Source organism: Grus americana, chromosome 3, assembly GCF_028858705.1.
Source record: "Grus americana isolate bGruAme1 chromosome 3, bGruAme1.mat, whole genome shotgun sequence".
NCBI lineage: Eukaryota > Metazoa > Chordata > Aves > Gruiformes > Gruidae > Grus > Grus americana.
This window is the reverse complement of record NC_072854.1, coordinates 22,234,897-22,250,130: the sequence shown is the minus strand read 5'-3', so window position 1 is coordinate 22,250,130 and position 15,234 is coordinate 22,234,897. Positions and strand designations below refer to the sequence as shown.

The 15,234-nt window shown below is 42.2% G+C and overlaps 1 long non-coding RNA gene across 2 annotated transcripts; it reads right to left on the bottom strand.

Annotated features, from left to right (window-relative positions):
• Nucleotides 1-6,438: 6,438 nt before the first annotated feature.
• LOC129203917 (uncharacterized) lies at nt 6,439-13,895 on the bottom strand. Of its 2 annotated transcripts, XR_008576205.1 has the most exons (4): nt 12,660-13,895; nt 10,222-12,527; nt 8,244-8,928; nt 6,439-6,786 (listed from the first exon to the last, which is right to left on the bottom strand). It is a non-coding gene; the product is annotated as an uncharacterized LOC129203917 (long non-coding RNA). The 2 variants fall into 2 exon arrangements; XR_008576204.1 differs by having other exon boundaries at nt 10,222-13,895.
• Between the last annotated feature and the right edge of the window lie 1,339 nt (nt 13,896-15,234).

Sequence of the window (15,234 nt, the reverse complement as noted above, 5' to 3'; positions counted from 1 at the left end):
CATTCACAGCATTGGCATGGCACTCTATGATCTCTGTTTCCCGTCTGCTAAAGGATTCATTCCATTTAGAGGAGAGAACAGCATCCGCAGTCATTGCGCTGGCAGTGAGAAACAGCGGCTAAGGTGCTAACAGTAAATAAATCACGGCTAGGGCACAAGTTCCAGCACTGGCACACGGTTATCCAAACTGGCTGTTAGCATAATCCCTGGTATGGGTTTTGGCATGCACCAACTACCTCTCCCCCGAGAAATGCCCAGGCACAGCCTGGATGACAGTGTCTGTCAGGGACTGTTCCTAAAAAATCAGTGGGAGCGAGGGAGGAAGCCATACGGATGCAAGGTGTGGTGTGCTCTGCCAGTTAGCCTCAGGCACCGTGGCCCCTGGCCCATTTTGCTCGCTGATCTAGACAAAGCTGGAGATGCCAAACATCTGATCCCTTTTTCCTGAGTCTGAGAAGGAAGAGCATCTGTAGGACACCTTAGCCTTGGTACTCTGACGACAGAGCTGCCCTGAGATTTGAGGCTCTGTAGAAAGTTTGCACCCTTTTCAAGAGCTACATGCCATGCTTTGTGTACCACAGGTGCAGTATATCCCAGGTAAAGCAATAACAGCTGGCAAACGTGTACACCTCCTGAGAGCCATCCTTGCAATCAGAGTCGGTCTGCAGCTTTGCCAAAAATTACATAGCAACAAAAGCTATAAGGCATTGTATTATTCTTTGGAAAGAAAAATGCCTCTTAGGCTGGCTGGATTATCTTTAACGCCTTTGAAATTTAGCAGAGCGATTTTCTTTGTGCTTTGGGAATTCACAGTGAGGGATGAGCACAGCTAATGAAATACTTTCAAGGAGTCTAAACTTAGCTAAATCCTGTTCATGAATAATTTCGATAATCAAGAACGTCAGCAGAAGAACAAGGTTGAAAAGACAAAAGCCTACAGCTTGACTTTACACTGTGTACAAATTAGGGAACCGGCTCTTACTTTTGATCTTTTAAGTAAAAGGGTAAAGTATGGTTACCTTTACACTTCCCTTTGCCTCTCATCACCTCACTTCTGTCAGCACGATTTGAATGGTGCTGATTTGTGATGCCACTGCTTTATACGTCAGCCCACCTGGATTTCAGCTACATTTCCACGTGGCCATTGCCATGTCCTGTCTTTGAACTGAAATGTTTGCAATTTGTCCTGCTGCTGCTTCTCCCCTTGACTGCGAATGCACAACCCAGCAGATATTCTTCCATTCTTCCTGTTACTGGAGAATGAAATATGTTTTGGCTCTTCTCCTCAGCAGATCAAGCACCTGTATTTGTTTGCAGTTACTGGAAACTTGAAGCTATGCTGCTCCATGAGCCCCATCCTGATTGTATTGAAAACTGGGGATGGGCAGCACTTCACAAAGCTGAGCCTTATAAGCTGGCAACATCTCTTTGCAATGAACAAACTACAAAAGGGCTCTACTAAATGGGAAGCAAAACTCCTGAGCAGATTGTCTTTAATATGTCTTATTTATAGAAAGAGTTACAACTGCTTTGTTGTTGATTTTGGGTTGGTTTTGGATTGGGGTTTTTTTGAGGGATTGCTCCACTGATTGTACTGATTAAATTTGTCCATTTGTTAAGCAGTTTAAATTGCCTTCATTCCCAGCTGCTGCGCAATGAAACTGTAATAGGGCAGATTGTTTTACAGAGCTGGCTTGATATTTGTGGTAGGTTATATGGTAATGAATTGTTTGTCAGAGAAATTTAACTGTAAATGCAACAATATATGCACAGATTGAAGTAATGAAATTTGTGATCATGATAATATGGCTTTTCTATTTTATGATGTAGTCAATCTGTCCTTCTCTTAAAGATAAAAAGCCAGGTTTGATGACTACTAAACAAAAGAACAGATTTTCCCTGCTCAAAGTTGAGCGTACAGAGTGTGAAACTGTTTTATATGACCTAGTGAGACCCCTCTGGAAAGGATGTATTTATAAAATGTTTTGGATCTGGAAGAGCAGAAGGTAATTATAAGACCGATTATTTGAAATTTCAGCACTTAAGCACAATCCAATATTTGGCTGTAAGCTGTTTGATCACCTCTCTGAAATGTTTCAGTCTGGAAGACTGTGTCCTTGACCAATTTTAGCAAGAGCAGGATAGCTGCCTTATAACATCTGCAAGCCAGGATGTGGTACAGATGAGAAATCTACAGGAAACTTTTTTCCTAGAACTTGTTTTTATAGCTAGGTATTACAGCAGAAAGGCTATCTGGGAATCAGCACTCAAAATTACAGCAAAAAGAACCATTTGGGCAAATATGGTGTTGTAACACTTTTTCAGTAAATGGCTTGTGCATTAGAGGAAGGATGTCATCAGATCATTGTCAGAGAGCTGTTGCTGGTCAGTCGCACGGCTGCGGTGTGAGGCATAGAGGACAGGGCTCACGTGGAAAGATGAAACTTCACGTGGTGCAGCCATGCCCATCTCAGCTTGTTCTCTAAGCTCCCTTTACTGTCAATGGAGAGAAATACACACTCTGGAAAAGCAGGCATCCCTTAAGGTCAGCAAGCAAGAATGAGAACCTCCAGAAAATGATGACCTTATCTTACTTAATGGAGGCCGAGGATAAGCGTTTATCACCTCCCACTAGAGCAAGACTTTCTCTCTCTGGTGACTACAAGAGAAACCTCAGGTGGCTAAGGTAGATAACTGATTCAGTAACTAAGACCAGGTGAAATAAATCCTATTCAAGCATTGTGGAATTATGTCGATGTACAGAGTACAGTACATCTTATTTCCCTTCCAAGCGTATGAGCACTTTTAGCTGTTTATGCTGCATCCAAATGAAAGGCTGCCATGCCACACCATAGTTTTAGAAATATTAACATTATTAAAGTTCTCCAGCATTTGAATCACTTTTAAAGCTTCCCTGCACATGTTTTTCAAGCTTAATCTCTCAAGAGGAAGCTGTTTCCCCTTACACTCTTACCTTTTCTCTTCATCTCTCCACTCTTCTCTCTGATGGTAACTTTAGACTGTAGTTTAATTGCTGCCTGACCAGCACTGTATTGATGCCAGGTTTTGGAATGAAATGCTAATATTGTTTTCTTTCATTGAGAATGGCTGACTAGTAACAAGCTAGTGTTTGTAACTTCGAGTGGATGCACTTATTTTTTGGTCAAAAATATAATTTTAGAATCTTTTACCCTTTATACATTTTCAAATCAGCCAAGGTTCCAGCTTTTGAAAAAATCCAACGGAGACAAAAGTAAACCAAATAAAACAACTCCTGAAGTGTCTTCTCCATGAAGGAGAAATTAAAGTAGCTTTTTTGCATCTCAGAACTCTATAAGATTATTATTTACTGTCCTGGTTTTGGCAGGGATAGAGTTAATTTTCTTCCTAGCAGCTGGTATAGCGCTGTGTTTTGGATTTAGGATGAGAATAACGTTGATAACACACTGATGTTTTAGTTGTTACCAAGCAGTCAAGGACTTTTCAGCTCCTCACACTGGCCTGCCAAAAAGAAGGTGGGGGGTGCACAAGAAGCTGAGAGGGGACACAGCCAGGACAGCTCACCCAAACTGGCCAAAGGGATATTCCATACCATATGACGTCATGCTCAATATATAACTGGGGGGTTGGCTGGGAGGCAGGGTGGCTCAGGGACTTGCTGAGCATTGGCTTCAGGTGGTGGAAATTGTGCGGTGCATAATTTGTTTTGTATATTCTATTATTATTATTATTATTCCTTTTCTGTCCTATTAAACTGTCTTTATTTCAACCCTCAAGTTTTACTTTTTTTTTTCATTTTTGATTCTCTCCCCCATCCTGCTGGGAGGGGGTAGTGAGCAAATGGCTGTGCGGTTGCTTTAGCTGCTGGTTGGGTTAAACCACAACATTAACATAGCTGATGAAAGCAGTCCTCTCAGAAATTACCTAAACAGTGTAAAATGTATTCTGATAAATGTTAAATGACCTCAGAAAAAACTTTTGTGATCTGTGAAGAAACCTGAGTTCATTTTTGTCCCTGATTTGCCAACTTCTGGTCCAGAAGGTATGGATTGCAGAGGAGAGCAGCAGATAGGGGACGGGGTGTCTAACCGCGCACAGCGGAAGCCGTGCCACATGTGGTGCTGACATGTTCCCATTGGTGTTCTACCTAATTTAAAAATCACTCGCCTGGGTTGGTGATATGTTGCAGATATAAACCTGATACATGCGGTTCTGGGTTCTGTGAATCCTGTGCAGCAGCTTTCATCGGTGTGCTCCAGTACCTGCTTTCTCTCCCAGCTAAATGAAATCCCACTACTGCCTGGATTTGTCAATATACAGTGACTTTGGATAAAAGTGAGGGAGTAGGGAAGAGAACTAAACCCACAAATGTTTCATTTTCTTATGTCGCCAAAAACACTGAAGACAATTTTTCATTTAAGTACTGAATCTGAAAAAAGGGCACTTTCTGTCAACTTGGAAAATGCATCTAATACCCAGTTCCTTTAGAAAGAGGTATGGGAAAGAGTATGTATGATTGCATACTTGCCTACATAAAGCTTCTCCCTTGAGTAAAACATTGTTTTTGTCTGCCTCCTAGAGCAAACCATGACCTCTTGTTTGCTTTAGGCATTGCCGAATGTTTTTTTCTGCCTCTCGACTATTTCATCAATGCTGGATCTGCACTCTGGGAGTTAAGCGGAAGGTTTTGGGTTGCTTGCAGATGCACGGAAAGCCCGATCCTAATTGCGGTAACAGGACTGAAGTTCAGTCTTCTTCGGTAGTGGGCCCTCAGTTAATTTCCACAGAGGCTTGTTACAGAAAATCATTCCACACTTTTGGCCTCGAGATCTGAAATCACCTTCATCCCCATAATATGATATACCATGGGTTTTAGTTGGCACAAAATGTCTTCCCTTGCACTTGGAAAAACTCGTGTCCAGTGTCAAGTATACAGTTCCACGGTTACCTAGAGACCGAGTGAAAAGAAATATGTGCCCTTTACTGAGCTCACCCGAGAAGATAAATGTTTTTCAGCAGTCAATGAACCTTAGAGAGACAAAGTAATGAGAAGCTGCAGCTCTAATGGAAGAGAAAAAAGAATCACCATTTCCATTTGGTGGTATCTGTTTCTTCTTCCGAAGGTGACAAGGAGAGGAATTGGACTCTTGCATTGTTTGGTACTAACTGATGGATGATGCTCATTCTTACCTTTCATTTACTCATAAAACAATAAGGTTAACTTTGATTTACACACTTTACAGATTATTGTCATTTTATATTTTAATTGTTTATCCAACTCCTAAGAATATCCAAAATAAATATAGCAAATGCATAAAATGAGGAGGAAATCTCACATTCATGTTGATTTTATTTTTAAGTCTATTTACACACCACCAAAATTAAACAATAGACATAATTAGGCATGTGTCACATAGTAAGAAAGTACCTTTTCTGACAAATTGCTGATGATCTTTTTTTTTTTGGGGGGGGGAGTGGGGGGCATGTAACAGTTATATAAAAACACATCGTCTATAACTCCCATCAAAGTGCCTATCTACGAACATCATGCGGTGTATTTACTGAAAATTCAGAGAGTTTGACAATCTGTAATTTAGTTTTAACACAAATGCCCCAAACAATTTAATCACTCAGTGAATGGACTCCTGTAAAATATGTGATGAAGCCTATAGGTATTATATGACAAGTTTTATGTTTTCTTTCTTTGATTTTACTCTCTTATCTTCCCCAAGTCAACCTTTGAGTAATAGACCAACATACTTGCATTATCAGTGTTTAGTAGGAGCCTTGATGGTGTAAGGTTATGAGCATGGCAACGTTCATAGGGAGAGACGACATCTTCTATCTGATTGATTTAATGAGAAAACTAGACTGGCTTTCAGTGACACAGACTGTATCTGAGGAGTCATGTACCTGAATATTTGTCTGATTTTCTTCCAGCAGTTCCCCACCTTGAATTCCCTGTGTCCTGTTGATTCTTGTTCTAGTTGCACAGTCATCACAAACAAAGGTTTGTTTTCAACTTTTGCCTTTGTCTCAAAAATATTTACTGGAAGAAGTAACCACAGGAAGGTTACTATGGATGGGGAATTAGGTGTTACATATAACTTTTGTACTGCAAAGGATTTTTTAAAAAAATGAAATTCAATATCTTCTCTTTTAAGAATGTAAGCCCAATTTTCCAAATAAAATCCCGGCCATCCTGACATCAGTTTTGGCATTTGCTGCAGTACAGCTAGGATTTCACCTTGTATCCGGGTGGCTTGTTTGGTTAATTCCCAGTCCCTGAAGACCAGGATCTTAACAGGTTCAGAAAGAGAACTGCTTGCTAGTGTCATGGGAATTGTACCTATAGTCATTTACACATACAGCTTTGTGAGTTTATGAAGCATATATGACTACAACTCTGATTTTGAAGCACTAACAGTCATGTAACTGTTGTACAAGTAGTATGATACCTGAGGCTGTGCTCTAGCACGTTCTAATTTGCACAGATCCCCATGACCTCCTTCTGATTACAGATGCATATTAAGATATAAAGGATAAATGTGACCTACAGCTTGAATTTGGAGTAATTGTACATAGTGTTTATTTTAATGTGCACTGATTTAGGATGTTTAATGCTGATTTTAGGATTATTAATTAAAATAGAAATGAATGAGGATTTCTGGAAGAGGTGAGTATCCTGGATTGTTGATAGGGAGTTGTGTTTTCTATGAAACACTCCTCAGATCTCTGCTTCAGGTTGAGTTCTTATCCATCCATCCTGCATCTGGGCATTTTCAGCTGTAAGAACAGGAAAATAAAGTACCTAAAAGTGGGAAGAAAATTGCAAGAAAACATTCTATCTCCAAACTATAAAGCTTTGATCCTTTATAAGTAATTTTTTGTCAATTTTTGAACAAGCAGCACTATAAAAGGAATCCTGGAAATAAGAAATAGCACGATTGACAGACTGTGCAGACTGTTTACATTATGGGGAATGACTAGAAGTCCTGTAACTGTATGTATTTATTTCTTGAACTATATAATATATTAATCCACAGTGGAGAATAAAATGGCTCCTTTACAGTACTTAAAGGTAACTCAGATGTTTTGCTGTGTTTCTCTAGATAGCAGTAATGAATTTCTGAAATTGTGGCTGTCTGCAGAAAATTTCCCAATTATTTAAAAGACAGAATTTTCAAACAAAAATCTCAACATAGAGCAAGAACAGATAGACATTCAATTAGATAATCCAGTGGGTGCATAGCAAGTTACTTATGCAAGAGTGTTAATTTAGCAAAGACTTCTTTCAGCATGTGCCTTCATCTCATACAGTTACTACATAGGAAAATGAAGGTGATGGTCTGGATTAAAATTAATCTGCACTGAAGTTTATCTTACTAGCAGAAGACAACCTACCTGTAAAAATGTGATATGGGCTAGCACGCAGAATGCAAGCCATCTGTGGACTTTGAACATGGCATATTTTCACCCTTAATTCCTCCGATGGCTGTATTACTGTCATTCCCTGTTATATAGGGCAGCACAATTATGTCTACCCTTCACTGTGCTCTACAACCTCTCTTTCATTTGGTTTAGGTCAAAACTTCAAGTTATGGACATAATTGCTTGGCTGAGCACATCCACATTTTCCATGGAAGAGAAACAGGCAGCAGAATCTGCTCCACGCTGGCTGTCAGTACACCCCAGCTCCACGCGCGTATTCCAGAAAAGTGAACGACTTCTGAATTGTATGTCTGTACCCAAACTTCAGCATTTCTGCTAATTTTAATGTTTGAAGTTAAATACTCTTTAAACATTTTGTATCAAAGAAAAAATAAACTCTTGCTAAGCTTGGGCTGCACTGGCTTGAGAATTTGTGTGCCGAACAACACATGGTGACTTTCTCTTGGCTTAACATTTCAAACACCATGTACTCCCTGAAACTGGTAAGCAAAGATAAAGTGAAGAGAGCTCAAAAAAATTAAAACATAGGCACACATAGAAGCTAAATGAGAGGCAGATTGGTTTCTTTAAAGCCTAAAGAAAGAAGACAAATGACTTTTATTTGTGGTTTCTTAAAAAAAAAAACAATTGTTTTATCTGCTTCTTCCACTTATGTATTGTGGAAACAGATTACAAAACAAAGCAAAAGCCATAAAAGCTGATTGAGACTGGGATTGATTACCCATTATTAACAGTTTGTTCTTCTATGTAAAGAGGAGAACCCTTTAGAAAGGACAATAATAATTTCTGACCTTTTACAGTTTTGGAGGTGGGTGACAGGGTTTGGGGATTTCCTCTTGATTTTTTTTTTCTGTTATGGTTCTTCTGAAGATGCAACTTCTTAAAGAGAGATCTAATTTCCATCTAACACAGGGCCAGCAACACAGCTATAAAAGGACACTGTGTTTTATACTGTGCCTCAGATCAACAACCAAAGGTTTCTGCAGCGCAGCGTGGCAACCAGTGTGTCTTTCTCCTCTCTGATGAATGGGTCTAGCTCCAGTGTTGGCTTGTGTAGAGTTGATGTAGCTGTCTCTGGACCTGTGGCAGAAATTGGCCCAAGATGTCCCCAAGTACCCACAAGAAGAGCATATTAACCGTGGTAGCTGTGCACTGTGCAGAGCTCCCACTTGCCAGCATGAAGCTTGGTTGGAGGATTTGGCCATCCATGGAGGGCAGGCAGTTCCCATCCAGAGCTGGCTCTGTGGTAGGTGGGGGGTGATGGTGTCCTTCCAAGACTGATACAGCACTTCACATATATGAAAGTATTACTTCATGCCTCACCAAAAGTTTTGGAGTGTGTTTTGGGGTATGGCGCTCTGGTGTTTTAAAGCCTGGTTCTATGTAGGTTCTTCTTTAGGCACTTTTGTAGATCTGGGCCATAGTTGTTCACCCATTTATGGTGGTCATACAGCTTAAGATGAAGGAAAGTTTTACCTACAAAGTAAGTTTTACCAAAGTATTTGATCAGGAGCCACTGGGGTAATCTCTTCATATCTTAAAATCTAAACTTAACCCACTTGTGAAGAAACACAGATGGATCACTTGCAATTTACATTTGAGGAGGACCTGTATTTGCAATGGCAGCAAGCTGTCACTGTACCAAAAAAATCATCACGTATCCAAAATAGGTTTTAAAAAAGCAAAGAGGAAGATGTTACAGTCCTTTTGTGCTGGGTGAAAGGGAGAAGTCAGTTGGTATGTTATGTGAAGTAACAGCTGGGTTAAATTTAGAAGGATACTTTCTGCTGTTTACATCTAGATGATATAATGTTCATGTGAAACACTCAAGTAAAATTTGTCCCCAAAAGCTGAGGTTCATAAATTACTCATTGAAAGCTTGGATTTGCTTTCACTGCATCAGAGACAGAAAAATCTAAAGCCAGTCCCTGAAGGATTAAAGTGTTAAACCAGCCAGGTCCCTCAAATATGGAGCATATCCATGTGCTGGTATAAAATTTCACTCTTAGTAGCATAGATGTGAAATCTTCCTCTGAAGTCAGTGGAGGTATTCTCAGTTACAGCAATGGAAAAGAAAACGCAACGTATCTCACTGTCTGGGGAAAAAAACCAACAACTTCCTATGATTGAGGCACAGAAAGTGCTTTATTATTTTGTCTAAGTAATATCTTGACATTGCATTGTTATTTGAAAATTGCTCCAAAACTTGCTCTTTCTTGAATCTGTGATAGCACCTGCAGGGCTGACATATGTGCAGTGAATGAGAGAGCTGGTCTGGAACAAAGCTGTCTTTTAGCCCAGAATAAACGTCACTTGTTCTTCCACCACAAACGGCAGACAGAGGTAGGGACGAAAGCCAGGTGAATGTTTCACAGTGCATATCAAAAGTCATTATAATAATAAGAGCTTACAGAGCATGTGATTTAATCATCTCTCCAGAATCCAAGGTGTTTGTCTGCTTTTTGTTTTTACAGAGACCTCACTGACGTTAACCCGGTTTGTTTTACTAGCTGAAGGTGACGTTGCAGCCCACCTCATGAACCTGTGCAGGGCAGTATCTGCGTAAAGCCTCTTTTCTCTTTGCCCAGCTGCCCACCTTCAGCAGACGGGACTGGGAGAACATGGTGTGGTCTCTGGAGGGCTCCTGCTCTGCTCTCTCTGGTGACTTTGCCTCTGGCCTGTGAGAAGGTGCTGGGTGCCAGGGGGCAGACTGTGGGGCCAGGCTGGGAGTATGTCTTCTGGCAGGGACAGCTCGAGTGCGGTACCCACCTGGCACCGGTGTATCACCGTGATGCTCCTCTCCCGCCGGCGTCCTGGCCAGGCTGGCCAACTCTGTCAAGCCCGTGGGACTGCAGAGCAGGAGAGGTGCCACAGTGACAGGGGAGCTTTAGTCTTGTCTCTGCAAAATGATTAGGAGGGAATGAACTGCATGAGCCTCTCAGTTTATGGGGTTTGACAGGACTGTTGAGAGTTGAAGGGAATAAAACCAGACAGCTCTTGATATTCCAGTCCTTGGCACCCTTTGCACGGGCACAATATGAATAAACTGGGATGTGGCAAAGTCAGTATTCAGCTCAGGGCCTGCCAGACATTTTCATTGTCCCTAAAATCTATAAAAGTGACAAGGTTTGAGTGTAAAACTTTGAAATACGTCCAGTAGTTGAAACATTTTTGGATGCTTTTCAAATTAGAAACAATTGGCAACCTGCTGGCAAAAATGTGGCTGCTGACTTTGTGAACTGTGTCATTTCTGATAACACAGGCAAGAAATACTATTTTATATCCTGGAGGACTGTTCTTGGAAAAGAAAACATCCCCATCCCTGCCCCCGCTTTTCTTTTGGCACGGCAACATGATGACTGTATGGCAGAGCTGGTGCCCAACGGGGAGCAGATACTTTGTGCTCCACCAGTTACTTGCTTGCGCTGGGAGAAGGAGGGTGATGGCTCGTTTGGGACTGAATTTGAGTTCTGTTCAGCGTTTGGGCTTCTGACTTCATACAGCCTCTTAGAAAGGTAGTAAAAATTTAATTCCTTTTTAGACGCTGACTCTTGGGAAGGTCATTTGAGGGCCTGTTGTGATAGATGGGTCTTCCTGACAGAAATATTTTTGCAGGCTTCAGCGCAGTATGTGCCTAATGGGCTTGATACCTCTGGGAAGTATCAAACTTACTGCGCATGCATGATTCTTCAGAATAAGTTAGTCATCCTGAGCATGTCAAACAACACAAACACAGATCACCTATAAAGTCCATGCACTAAAATCAAGCCTGCCCATTCCCAAAGAATCAGTCGTTTGAATGTGTACTGAGGAGCAGCCTTCCTCCCCCTCAAACATCTCCATGGTTTCTGGATGCTGGGCAAGCCAGAGGTCATGGACAAAAGCACAGAATCTTCATGTTCTGCCCAGGTGGCATTTCTGAGTTGGAGAAGTGAGGGTGGCAAAAGAGACCCTCTTGGAAAGAATCACTGTGGGAGAGAAGCCCAAGGTGGGACCAAAGGGGTGCCACGAGATGCTGCCTGCAGATCTTAAGAGGAAGAAATTCTGTGGAAGAGAACTTTTTTTCATGTTATTTCAAGCTAGTCCTGATAATTGCTTGGACAAATTTATGTAGGCACAGCCTGCCTTTTTCAGGGATGACAAATCCAGGTAGAAGTCCCATGTTTTGCTGTCAAAGAGCTCAGTAGATATATTGGCCTGCTGCAGGGACAGCATCTGCACAACTGAGCAGGAGATAACAGGATTTCTGCTTGAATTTCCACTACAAACCACAGCAGGTTTTCAGCACAAATATTTCACTGATCTGCAAATATACTACTGTTCGTTATTAAAACAGAGTTCTCTATTAAATTCTCTAAGTACCCTTTATAAGGTTGCCACCACCATCACCTAGGACACCCATCAAAGGTAGTTGAGACCTGCCGAGAATCAATGTCTTTATACGAGACCAAAGGTAAAGGAGTGAAAAGAACAGGAAATCCTTAGAACAGATTAGCATCACTAGTTTGACTCTGCCTCAGAAGGTCAACAATGTTGACTTCATGTTATTTATGTTCAAATTTTACAGGATTTTAAGTCCTCCCCAGACAACCATATGCCATTTTTCATCGGTCTTATTTTGAGCCTTGTTATATGGCTTTCATTCCCTGATGATCTTCTGTTGTCATCTGCTGTTGGAGCTGGCATGGTTTTAAGAAAACAAAACTCCTCGGTAGAATGCCCATGTAGAATGAATTTAAGAACTGCTCTTACCTTTTGAATTCTTCTAAATATAGGTAGTTCTCAAAGCAACCCTAAGGGGCATTTTTCTCATGGACCTAGTAGCGGAAGACAGCTGTCAATACACATCTCAGAATTGTTAAACGCAAAACCCCTTCTAAGTTACTAACCAACAGTTTAACACCGAGTGAAAGATTTCCGCCTCTTTTACCGTGTATCCCAGGTACCAGAAAACAACAGCTCCTGAGGCTATAACGTGAGTCACAGAGAAGCCAGTTTGGCCACAGTAAATTAAGCCTGTGATGACAGCTGCTGCTGGGTGATGTTAAATGTGTGAAAAGTGCTGCAGGAGAGGGCTGGAGGAAACAAAGGGAAAACATGTTAAAATTCGCAGAGTCAAGTCAGGTAAGGACTGGAGAAAAATGTAGAGCAGAGGAAAAGGCTTGCAATAAATTCTGGTAAGAGGTAGGTCATTTCTGCGGTCATACCTCTCCATATGGATAAAAGGGTTGAAACTGAAAGCAGAATCCCTACCAGGTAGACTGGCAAAAGGGCGCAGGAGAGAACAGCTGCCGAAAAAGCTGTGCTCAGCCCAGATGTGCCCCTCCTGCCTTTTATTACGGTCGCTCTCCCCTCATCCAGGCTTCCCTGTAAAAAGAGCTAGAAAGACATTCCCGTGTCCACCGAAATGAGGTGTCCAGGCAGAACTAGAATGAATGTTTTTCAAAAGTGGAAATAGTCTTAAATTGCAAAAGCCCTTGCAGGATAGAAAAGGGGTTTTGGCAGAGATTAAAGTCCCCATGAATGTTTTGAGAACAAAGTCTAAATAAATACAGAAGTGAAAGTGATTTTTGAAGTGTAAGAATGAATAAGAAGATAAAACATTAAACATTTTGGTGGATATTTGTTTTTCCAAAGTGCAACACCTGACCCCTTTATAAACAGTAGCAATACCAGTGTAAGAAACATGTGACGCTCTTGCTAGTTTGCTATTTAAAAACCCCAGTGTTTAATGTTTTTAGGTACAGGTGCCAATGCATGTCAAGAGATTTCTTTGAAAATGAAAGAAAATACAAATAAAAATAGGACATGCATTTTTATTATGGAAATTCGGGTCTCATGTTTTATATTTTTTGAAAAAGCACAAACTAGTTTGAATTATTTTCATTTCATGGTTTGTGAGTTTTTAGGTACTCATTTTCAAGCCTTCCTCCACAGCAGTGAGGGCTGACAAAACTAATATTTATTATTTTAATGAGCTGAGATTTCCACATATCCACTTAACTTGAGAATCAGGATTTTAAGTGTGGCATTAAATCTTATGATACAGCTCATGTTATCTGATAATGCTCTTTCCTTCTCAAAGCTTACCAGAGAGCTATTGCATGCTCCAGCAAGTCAAGTGAAGTGGCCTTACATAAGAGGGCCTTAACTAGCAAAGAGAAAAAATAGCTAAAAAAAAGGACTTGGTTTCCCATGGTTTCATAGAATCATAGAATGGTTTGGGTTGGAAGGGACCTTAAAGACCATCTAGTTCCAACCCCCCTGCTGCGGGCAGGGACACCCTCCACTAGACCAGGTTGCCCAAAGCCTCATCCAACCTGGCCTTGAACACTTCCAGGGATTGGGCATCCACAACCTCTCTGGGCAACCTGTTCCAGTGCCTCACCACCATCACAGTAAAGAATTTCTTTCTAACATCTAATCTAAATCGACCCTCCTTCAGCTTAAACCCATTACCCCTTGTCCTGTCACTAGACTCCCTGATAAACAGTTCCTCACCATCTTTCCTGTAGGCCCCTTCAGGTACTGGAAGGCCGCAATCAGATCTCCCCGGAGCCTTCTCTTCTCCAGGCTGAACAACCCCAACTCTCTCAGCCTGTCCTCATAGCAGAGGTGCTCCAGCCCTCCGATCAGCTTCGTGGCCCTCCTCTGGACTCGCTCCAGCAGCTCAGTGTCTCTCCTGTACTGGGGACCCCAGAGCTGGACGCAGTACTCCAGGTGGGGTCTCACAAGAGCGGAGTAGAGGGGCAGGATCACCTCCCTCGACCTGCTGGTCATGCCTCTTTTGATGCAGCCCAGGACACGGTTGGCTTTCTGGGCTGCAAGCGCATACTGCCGGCTCATGTTGAGCTTCTCATCAATCAATACCCCCAAGTCCTCCTCCTCAGGGCTGCTTTCAATCCATTCCTCGCCCAGCCTATAGCTGTGCTTGGGATTGCGCCGACCCACGTGCAGGACCTTGCACTTGCCCTTGTTGAACTTCATATGGCTCGCACGGGCCCACCCCTCCAGCCTGTCAAGGTCCCTCTGGATGGCATCCCTTCCCTCCAGCATGTCAACCACACTGCACAGCTTGGTGTCATCGGCAAACTTGCTGAGGGTGCACTTGATCCCATTGTCCATGTCGTCGACAAAGATGTTGAACAGTGCCAGTCCCGACCCCTGAGGGATGTCACTCATCACCGTTCTCCACTTGGACATTGAGCTGTTGACCACAACTCTTTGAGTGCAACCATCCAGCCAGTTCCTTATCCACCGCGTGGTCCATCCATCGAATCCATGTCTCTCCAATTTAGAGACAAGGATGTCATGTGGGACAGTGTCAAATGCCTTGCACAGGTCCAGGTAGATGACATCAGCTGCCCTTCCCTTATCCACCAATGCTGTAGCCCCATCATAGAAGGCCATCAAATTTGTCAGGCACGATTTGCCCTTAGTGAAGCCATGTTGGCTGTCACCAATCACCTCCTTATCTTCCATGTGCCTCAGCATAGTCTCCAGGAGGGCCTGCTCCATAATCTTGCCAGGCATGGAGGAGAGACTGACCGGCCTGTAGTTCCCTGGCTCTTCCTTTTTACCCTTCTTAAAAATGGGGGTTTTGTTCCCCTTCTTCTAGTCGGCGGGAACTTCGCCAGACTGTCAGGACTTCTCAAATATGATGGTGAGTGGCCTGGCCACTTCATCCGCCAGTTCCCTCAAGACCCGCGGATGCATCTCATCAGGTCCCATGGACTTGTGCACCTTCAGGTTCCTTAGATATTCTCGAACCTGATCTTCTCC